Raw genomic sequence first — 10,607 nt, 5'->3', positions numbered from 1 at the left:
AAATCTCTTAATGGATTGCACTAATTTGATTGCTACCAGCACATTCCCCAGAGATGCAGGGGGAACAGAATAGTCCCTGAGTGATTTGTTGCTTTTCTGCATTCTGGAGCTCAGATAATAATTCTGTCCAAAACACATAACTCAAACTATAAGTGGGGTGCATGGGGGCAGAGAGAGGTAAAGAAAAAGAGGGAGGAAAAAGATAGAAACAGAGTGAAAAATATGTACATAGAGAGAAGCGGAAGTGGGGAAGTGGAGGAGTATGTTAGCCAAAGGGAGTTTTCTTTCAACACGGTCTCTTAATGTTGAGTTTGAGCCTTGAGAGAGTCAACAATAAACCTCATTCACCCCCCCCCCCCCCACTCTAGCAACACTTTTTTTCTTTTCCTGTCCTATTGTCTCCTTGAAAGCAATACAAATTCATTCATCATTATTAGGATTTAAAAAGGTACAGTCTATAAACTTTTTGAATTAGCAAGGCGGATACGGCATCCCCAGACATTATCATTGTCACAAAGGTATACATCAATCTAGTCCTTTAACAATGTTTTCTCACTTGTTATACAAATTGCTCTATTACTGACTTGCTTTTTTAAACTGACTTCCAAGAGTTTTAAAAGTGTATAGTATTTGTAAAATGGTTATATAATTATTTAGTTAAAGCCACTTTGTCATGTTGATTTGCCATTTTGTCATTGTCGTTGTGAAGACTTAATTTGATCAATGTTTTGAACAGTTAATGCAGAATTAATGCAGAGCTTGATGAAATGGAATGGAAGTTTTCAGTGCGTTTTCACAGTCTTCAGTATGTATGCTATCATGGAGGGATTTCAATCAAAATTGATTATTTGTACTTGCGATTTTTATTGCAACAATAGATTCTGCAGTAACTCTTTATGCACTTTTATTTTCTTCTGTCACAAACAGTTTGCCAATAGCAGCACCTGTGAATTGGCATTCAGCATTCAACACTATGGCTGCAGGTTCAGTGTATTGCTACATGAATAATGTTTTTGGAACGACAACGTAATTTAATCATCCAAATGATTCGTAAGGCACAAAGTTAGCACATTTGACTTGGGGGATTCAGTTTTCATCCGGTGTTCCAATATGTTTATTTGAATAGGCTAAACTGTTATTATTTGCACTGAAACAAAGAGTTTCATTTCATGAAACTGTACTTGCAACACAATTTCAATTTTTGTTTTATTGAGAAACAGGGGGTTTGGCACCTGTGAATCCCTCATGGTTTCTAGTCACAGAATTGCCAAACTGAGTTTAAAGATTTATATATTTCTGACCATAAATCAGACCTGTGTCCTAATTTCATTTTATGATGGTCTCTCAAAATGAGAACTTTAACAATACAATATATGTCATGGTGCAGAACAGTATGATTCAAGCAAATGTTCTTAGAGAAGTAGTGAAGTTTACAAGTAGCGCTGGAGTGTTTTAAAGATTCTTTATTTATTTAACACATTTTATCAAACTGGACAAGGGTAGTATCACATTGTCTTCCTCCCAGGATTCAGCGATAACATTAGCAAACAATTACAGTAATGATTTTGACGTCATAACATTTGTCACATGACCTCATCATAATGCATGTTTAATCCAGTTATCATCTTAGAACAGAAAGAGCACTAAATGAGCAGTTTTTACAGCTCAGTTTCAATCTTTTTTCTTTTTTAAAAAGTTCTCAGCATGTCAATTTTAAAAACCAGGAAATTTGATTCCTCATTATATCTATAAACTGATTTTATAAAATGTATTATTATTTGTTTCTTTGTCTTATACAATTTCATATACAAATGTTTATGGTTGGTAAGCTATTTTAATGTTTTTGAAAAAAGTCTCTTCTGATTACCAAGGCTGAATTACTTTGACCAAAAACACAGTAAAAACAGTAATAGTATTATGAAATATTATTACAATTTTAAATAACTGTTTTCTGTTTTGCTATATTTTAAGATGAAATTTAATCCTGTGATTGCAGCAACACTGAATTTTCAGCATCATTACTCCAGTCTTCAGTGTCACATGATCCTGCAGAAATAATTCTAATATGCTGATTTGGTGCTCAAAAAATACTTCTTCTTCTTAATATTTTTGTGTAAACCGTGATGCTTTTTTCAGTATTCTTTGATGAACATAAGGTTCGAAATAAGTGCATTTATTTCGTGTCATTGGAAATGTCTTTAGTGGCACTTTTGGTCAATTTGATGTGTCCTTGCTGAATAGATGTATTCATTTCTGCATGTTTAGATATATTACTGTATGTATATTGACTTTTTAAACATTCATTGTAGTGAGAATTGAAAGTTTTTAAAAATTTGTATTTGTCATTGTTACACTTTCTCTAAAAGGAGTAAGAAATAATTTCCTGTTTTGCAGAAATGCTTCCGTTCTGATCATTGTTATTTATCTTTAATCTTTTTTATCATTAACAAAGTGATATCTCATCCTGAGATGGCCTGTTGGTCTTTGTGTTACATTGGCCTGCTATCATTTTAACACAGTGCCCAATGTAGGCAATGTTTACTCTAATTTGAGGAAAATTAAATAATCAATTAAGTATTAATTCCTCTATTAAAGTATTAATTCATCTATAATGAAACTTTAGCAAGCTTTAGCAAATTTCTTTATCAAAGCGAATGATTTTTCATCATTTAAAGTGCTCCTATTATGCTATTTTAAAGGTTCCTAATTTTGTTTAGTCTCCAACAGGTTTACAAAGGTCAAAAAAATAAATTTTCTCATAATATAAATTGCAAATCACCTAATTTCTCAAAGAGTCTGAAAACGACTCGTCCGACGATTCAGCCTCTCCAAGACCCGCCTTTCCGAGAGCTACTCAGCTCTGATTGGTCAGATGGCCCAATCTGTTGTGATTGGTCGACTGCTTACAGAGCTTGTCGGCAACGAAACGCCCCATTACCATAACTGAATTTCAGCTCCGGAGGCTTCCTAAAGCTCGGCGATTGTACACACTGTAAAGACAGTAACAATGGCGTCAATATCAATGTTATGGTAATGGGATTGTACTTCTTACGCAGATTACGTCTTTATGGGGTTAACAAGAAGATTATGCTGTTGTTTTAAAGCTGTTTTTAGAAAGTATTGTTAGAATAGCTAGGAACTCACCATGCCTTAATTAGTCCATTTGAGGTGCGTAGACAAAAACTTCAAGAGAGTCTGCACACTCCGCCAAAGACAAGAGTCATCAAAAAAGCGAGATAAAATCAATGCTTTACTGAAGAAAGGGCAAACGTTTCGGGCAAATGTGACCTTTGTCAATGCCAAGCTTACAATGAAAGTATTGTTAGTCATGGTATTACGGTATGGTAACCTAACTGTACAGCTTAAATCTGAATTGGTGCACCTGGTACTGACAGAATTAACAATCGTTGGGCATGAAGAACATCTTAATCTTCGAGATTTATATGAGAAATGCATTCTCAATCAGGTACAGACATGCAGAATAATTTAGGTGATCAAACTCATTTCTTTTATCCACAGTATATGAACTGCTTCCCTCTGGTAGAAGATACAGAGTCCCAATGTGCAAATTAAACAGATAGGCCTACAAGAATTCCTTTGTACCTGCATCTGTGCGAATGTTGAATAAGTGTTTATACACAATATACTTACAGATTGTGATTCAGAGGGGCAAGTTGGTCCAGGTACAGTGTTTGAGGGCGGGATGTTGTTCGCGGGCAGCCAATGAAGACCCAGCTGGCATAATGCAAATGTGTCACATTGTTACATATGAATGTTACGGAAGTAAGACTGGAATTACTGATGACTATTTTAGGCAGTTCAGAATCGGTTCTTTCTTTTTGGAGACAATAACTTTATTGAATAATGAATGAATGAATGAATGAATGAATGAATTAAATCATTTATTTGTCATGCGCTTTGATCTTTAAAACTTTGCAGACCTTTTACATTCACAAACAGCTATTACACACAGCATGAAAGGTAATATCTGAAAAAGCATAACAGGGACACATTAAAGTTTTATAATAGTTACTTTGTTCTGACATCAATGACATCATCATTTTTTGTTCTAATGTTAATAGTGCATCATAGAGTGACACGTCCAGCTGATTTTTGTTTTGTTTTGTAATTTTATAAACATATTGCCTCATAATCTGAACAGTGTGTGGGGGTGTATGAGAGAAAGCAGTGTGTTCTTCTTTGTGTTTGAGACATGCCTGTCTGTGCGTTTTGATGCCTGGTGTGAGTATGATATAGGCTTTAGGTGTTGGGCAATGTTTGTGTATTTTCTGCTGAACGCTGTGAGTGTTTGTAGATTTGCAGGGAATGATTAATTGTTCATTTGTCCTAGATTCGTTTTTTTTCCTGACCCTGTTATCCTACACACACACACACACACACACACACACACACACTCACACACACACACACACACACATGTCTGGTTCACTATCTTTGTGGGGACTCTCCATAGACGTAATGGTTTTTATACCGTACAAACTGTACATTCTATCCCCTTACACTGCCCCTGCCCCTAAACCTACCCATCACAGGAAACATTCTGCATTTTTACTTTCTCAAAACAACTCATCCTGTGTGATTTATAAGCCTTTTGAAAAGTGGGGACCGCTGGCTGGTCCCCACAATGTAGGTGATCTCAGGTTTTACTATTCTTATGGGGACATTTGGTCCCCACAATGTAATATAAACAAGGGCACACACACACACACACACACACACACACACACACACACACACACACACACACACACACACACACATACATTTTGGGTTTTCATGTTTTATGGGGACATTCCATACAACTATTTTTGTACTGTATCTTTTATAATGTAAAAACTGTATAGTCTATGTGCCCTACCCTACCCCTAAACCTACCCATCACAAAAACTTTCTACAATTTTACATATAAAAAAAAAAAAAACCTCATTCTGAATGATTTATAAGCTGTTTTCCTTATGGATTTTTGTGGGGACATTTTTAATCCTTTAGAAATAGCTGCATTTTAAAAAAATATATATTTTGAGCTCGTGAAGTTTAGAGAAAATATAAGGAAAAACTGAACTTTGAGCACTTTGATTGGCTGATTGCCCTGTCAGTGATGATGCCGTGAAAATGAATTACAGAGTTAAAGCTCACCAACTAAAATAGAAATAAAATAAAATATACATAAAACATGTCTTAATATATGATATTATAGACAAAACTATTCTAATTGATGTTGTAAGAAGATATAAACTGTGTTAACATGAATTTACACAGGACTAAAAATGAAACAGAGAGGGGAGTATGCTTCCTCATTTCAGAACACCAGAACACTTACACACCACTGTTTCATCTGCAGACTGAAGAACAACCCTCCCAACATCTCACGAAGACCATTTACAGTCCAGTCACGGCTCATCGAGTGCAGTCATGTTATGGAGTACAGGAGCTTCCAGTCTAGAGTCCCCTGATACCCAAGTGAGAACATGCTGTGTCACAATGGAAACAAACACGCTCAGGCTTCATGGCGTGTGGGTTTGACCAAACACCATACGTGTGATATGAAGTCATCTGATCCCAAAATATCCTCTGACACAGATACTCATGTGGTCATCACACCCCGTCTTCTTTACAGTGTTTGCCAGGAATAGAGATGCCAGTAAATATGCAGATTCATAATGATTGACAGCTGGAATAATTTTTATAGCATCTGTATGATTTCATTAATTTTTCAAATATACAGAAACAAGCACTTTTGGCCCTTTGGACTTTTAGAAAGTATCACTTTTCACACTCTCACTAGTTCAATTCCTCCACTAACAATGTCCAACAGTGCATACGTACATCCACCACTGTTGAATGTTTGTCATTTTCACCACACCACCAATTGCAGAATGCATTGTGTTCGAACTTTTAGATAATCATAGTTCTGAAAACTAAAAACTAAAAAATCTGTATTTAAAAAAAACGTTCTCGCTCTTTAAAAAAAAAACAAAAAAAAATTAAAAATCAACCTGGGAAAAATAAAAGTGTGCAAAGTTGAGAAGAACACCCTGAATTATCATATCAAACTAATCAACCTATTTCCCTCCTCCCACAGTTTTTCTCTTGCAGTCCTACCACCAGCACCCAGCCGTAGGGCTTCAGGTAAGTGTTTTATTTGTTTTTGAATTCTTGAAGCATTAAAATTAAGAACAGCATGGGATAAGCTCATAACTGATATGATGGCCCCGCAGTAATAACATCAGACACTGAGCTTCAGTAAATAAACAGTAGAATTGTGGAGGGGGTGACCTGCTGATGTCATCAGGACAGAATGTGTCATGATCATGAGGCTGTCATCAACAGCAATGTGAAGAAGCTCAGCTGTTGCTTGTTCTACAAAATAACTGTAACTCTTCCTAATAATCACTTATCACATTCAGAGTAAACAAAGCAGTGGCGAAGCATTTTGAATTGTGGCCTACCCCATCAAAAGTTGGTTATTTTCCAAATAGATGTATGAAATAATTGAATAAACAATAATAACTATAATAAACGTCTTATCACACTATAACTTTATTTATTTAGCTAAAATAATGATTAAATGCAAGTTTCCATGGTCAATTGCTGGCGATTTCCATTCTCCCTCTCTCTATAGGTGCATGTATATATACGCTTGTCAAAATAAAACTAAATGTGATTCGTCAGTTTCTGTTAGTTCCCTCCACAATCTTATCTTTATGATGCAAGGTTGTAGAAGTTGTAATAGTGATTCGCACTTTTGTGGGATTGAATTTGAAAATGGTGACGCAAAAATCAATCAGTTGATTAAAAAGCCTAAATTGGATATCCCAATTGTACTACTGCAAGAAACCAAGGCTATATGAATCCAGGCAATTCCTATAACTCTGTTTTTAACCAGAAGTTCTGTCGTCTCAGACTAATATTGCAGGAGGACATGTAAAGGTAAGTACAAATATTTTCTCAATGTTTATTGTTAAAAAATTCTAAACATTAATTCATAAAGCCTAAGCCTGTTTATACATACAGTACTTGACAGAAAAAGGAAGAGCCATTTTATTGTGTTTTTCATGCAATCAATAAAAAATTATATGATCAATAAGTCATGGCAAGTTGAAATAAGTGGACATTTGTAAAGAAGGACTACACCCCTGCGCACATACAGTGAGGAAAATAAGTATTTGAACACCCTGCTATTTTGCAAGTTCTCCCACTTAGAAATCATGGAGGGGTCTGAAATTGTCATCGTAGGTGCATGTCCACTGTGAGAGACATAATCTAAAAAAAAAAATTCCAGAAATCACAATGTATGATTTTTTTAACTATTTATTTGTATGATACAGCTGCAAATAAGTATTTGAACACCTGAGAAAATCAATGTTAATATTTGGTACAGTAGCCTTTGTTTGCAATTACAGAGGTCAAACGTTTCCTGTAGTTTTTCACCAGGTTTGCACACACTGCAGGAGGGATTTTGGCCCACTCCTCCACACAGATCTTCTCTAGATCAGTCAGGTTTCTGGGCTGTCGCTGAGAAACACGGAGTTTGAGCTCCCTCCAAAGATTCTCTATTGGGTTTAGGTCTGGAGACTGGCTAGGCCACGCCAGAACCTTGATATGCTTCTTACAGAGCCACTCCTTGGTTATCCTGGCTGTGTGCTTCGGGTCATTGTCATGTTGGAAGACCCAGCCTCGACCCATCTTCAATGCTCTAACTGAGGGAAGGAGGTTGTTCCCCAAAATCTCGCAATACATGGCCCCGGTCATCCTCTCCTTAATACATTGCAGTCGCCCTGTCCCATGTGCAGAAAAACACCCCCAAAGCATGATGCTACCACCCCCATGCTTCACAGTAGGGATGGTGTTCTTGGGATGGTACTCATCATTCTTCTTCCTCCAAACACGTTTAGTGGAATTATGACTAAAAAGTTCTATTTTGGTCTCATCTGACCACATGACTTTCTCCCATGACTCCTCTGGATCATCCAAATGGTCATTGGCAAACTTAAGACGGGCCTTGACATGTGCTGGTTTAAGCAGGGGAACCTTCCGTGCCATGCATGATTTCAAACCATGACGTCTTAGTGTATTACCAACAGTAACCTTGGAAACGGTGGTCCCAGCTCTTTTCAGGTCATTGACCAGCTCCTCCCATGTAGTTCTGGGCTGATTTCTCACCTGTCTTAGGATCATTGAGACCCCACGAGGTGAGATCTTGCATGGAGCCCCAGTCCGAGGGAGATTGACAGTCATGTTTAGCTTCTTCCATTTTCTAATGATTGCTCCAACAGTGGACCCTTTTCACCAAGCTGCTTGGCAATTTCCCCGTAGCCCTTTCCAGCCTTGTGGAGGTGTACAATTTTGTCTCTAGTGTCTTTGGACAGCTCTTTGGTCTTGGCCATGTTAGTAGTTGGAAACTTACTGATTGTATTGGGTGGACAGGTGTCTTTATGCAGCTAACGACCTCAAACAGGTGCATCTAATTTAGGATAATAAATGGAGTGGAGGTGGACATTTTAAAGGCAGACTAACAGGTCTTTGAGGGTCAGAATTCTAGCTGATAGACAGGTGTTCAAATACTTATTTGCAGCTGTATCATACAAATAAATAGTTAAAAAATCATATATTGTGATTTCTGGATTTTTTTTTTTTTTAGATTATGTCTCTCACAGTGGACATGCACCTACGATGACAATTTCAGACCCCTCCATGATTTCCAAGTGGGAGAACTTGCAAAATAGCAGGGTGTTCAAATACTTATTTTCCTCACTGTATAGGTTCCAACGCGCATACCTATAGACTAAACACGTGATGCGCATGTGCACGCCGGCGGTGTTTTTGCGGGTTTGCGTTTTTGAGGTTTGCGCATTTGGAATCTATTTCAGGGTTTGCGTTCTCGAGCCACCAGGCACTGTTTTGTGCGAATGAGCGGCCGGAACGTGTTGAGTGTTTTCTGTTAGAACGGTGTCGTGTTAGCGGCCCATAAGTTAATAACTAATGATCTTAGCAACGGAAGTGAATCAATCAAAACTAACTTTAGCTGGACAATAACTTTATTCTAGAGCTGCTGTAAAGCCAAAACAATCTCTGTTACTTTAATTTCCTATTATCACTGTAAAGCTGCTTTGAAACAATCTATATTGTTAAAAGCGCTATATAAATGAGGGTGACTTGACTTGACTTGACATGTGTTTTTTATGTTGCATGATTCAAGTTGACCTTAAAAAGAAGCTTGTCTTCCCAGAAGAGGTGGTGGTGACTACACTTCAACCAGACATGGTTGAAGTGTCCAGGAGCACAAAACCCATCTTGGTTGAGCTGACTGCTCTGGGAGGACAGGCTAGCAATCTCTTTTGAGTTGAAGAGGACTATCAATATCTGATTGACCAGGCTTCTATTAAATGATGGAATGCAGCCTTGTTTCCTATCGAAGTTGGCCGCCGCAGCATCCCAGCTACATCTGTGCGCTAGTTCTTACTGAAGCTTGGGCTGGAACCTAAATGACTGAAGAAGGCTATTAGGGTGATGGCAGCTGTAGCAAAGACTTGCTCAAGGTGGTTTTGGTTAAAGAGAGATCGTAGTTGGAATCCTTCTGTAGGTGAAGGCTGATTTGGTCTTCGCTGCCCTGCTCAGGTGAAGCGTAGCTATACAGGTTGAGGGGGGAAACGCTCATGACCCTGAGAAACCTGCTGAAGATGCAGAGGGATTTCCCAAAACCAGTGCTCTGACCACGCAGTCGGCTACTTTGAAGCTGCGTTATTTTTTTATTGGTAATTTGGTGTGCAGTATTCATACTTATCTGCCCATCCTGTTTTATGAAGGCCCACCCACTTGAACATTTCTGGCCTCGTCCCTGGAACAAACCTAATCCCCATCCTTCTGTTTTCTAACTTGTACATCTTATCTTTCTCTGATGAATGTTGATGGTTAAGATATAGAACTCCTCCCTTATGGTTCTGGACTTCATCTTCGACGAAAACATAAATACAAAAAGAGAGATATTTAGAATTACTATTAGATAAGGTAGAGAGGAACGCTAAAATATTTATATATATTTACTTGTAATGTACTAGTGTATTAATCTATATAAATGTACAATGTTAAAATATCTTCTTTTGTGTTCCACAGAAGAAAAAAAGTCATAGGCCTATACCGGTTTGAAACAATAGTGACAATGATGGCAGAATGTTCATTTTTTGGTAACAATAACTTTAAGGCATGTGAACATGTTTATTGACCCCTCTGGGATCTGCACTGCAAGGTATCCAGTGTGTGTCTGTGTTTTTGTGTGTCAGCATTTCTGATGCACTCCTCTATAATCAAGAGCTTGTCTGTACAGATGCCACTGCTTTCTAATAACGTAAAATTCAAAGCCAAAGTGTTTCCTCTAGATACGCTGGTTTAATGTCTTTCTTAGTGCTCATTATATGTAATTCACTTGCTTTGAATTGAAGAGTTAATTCAAGTGAGGCAAAGGCATGTTAACAATCTGCCTTAATCATGTCTGCATTACTACACACACACATACACGCACACACACTTTTAGTTGATATATGACTACTATAAAATTAATGGCAACCTCTTGCTGCCAAGTTTGCCAT

At 37.5% G+C, this 10,607-nt stretch overlaps 1 long non-coding RNA gene across 1 annotated transcript; it reads right to left on the bottom strand.

The window, feature by feature from the left end:
* Positions 1-1,448: 1,448 nt before the first annotated feature.
* On the bottom strand, positions 1,449-5,527 carry LOC307156079. The gene is made up of 3 exons (XR_013820654.1): positions 5,346-5,527; positions 3,652-3,735; positions 1,449-2,990 (listed from the first exon to the last, which is right to left on the bottom strand). It is a non-coding gene; the product is annotated as an uncharacterized lncRNA (long non-coding RNA).
* Positions 5,528-10,607: the final 5,080 nt, after the last annotated feature.

This window comes from Squalius cephalus (assembly GCF_949319135.1).
Source record: "Squalius cephalus genome assembly, chromosome: 3".
Lineage (NCBI taxonomy): Eukaryota > Metazoa > Chordata > Actinopteri > Cypriniformes > Leuciscidae > Squalius > Squalius cephalus.
The sequence above is the reverse complement of the archived record's forward strand: the minus strand, read 5'-3'. Positions and strand labels throughout refer to the sequence as shown.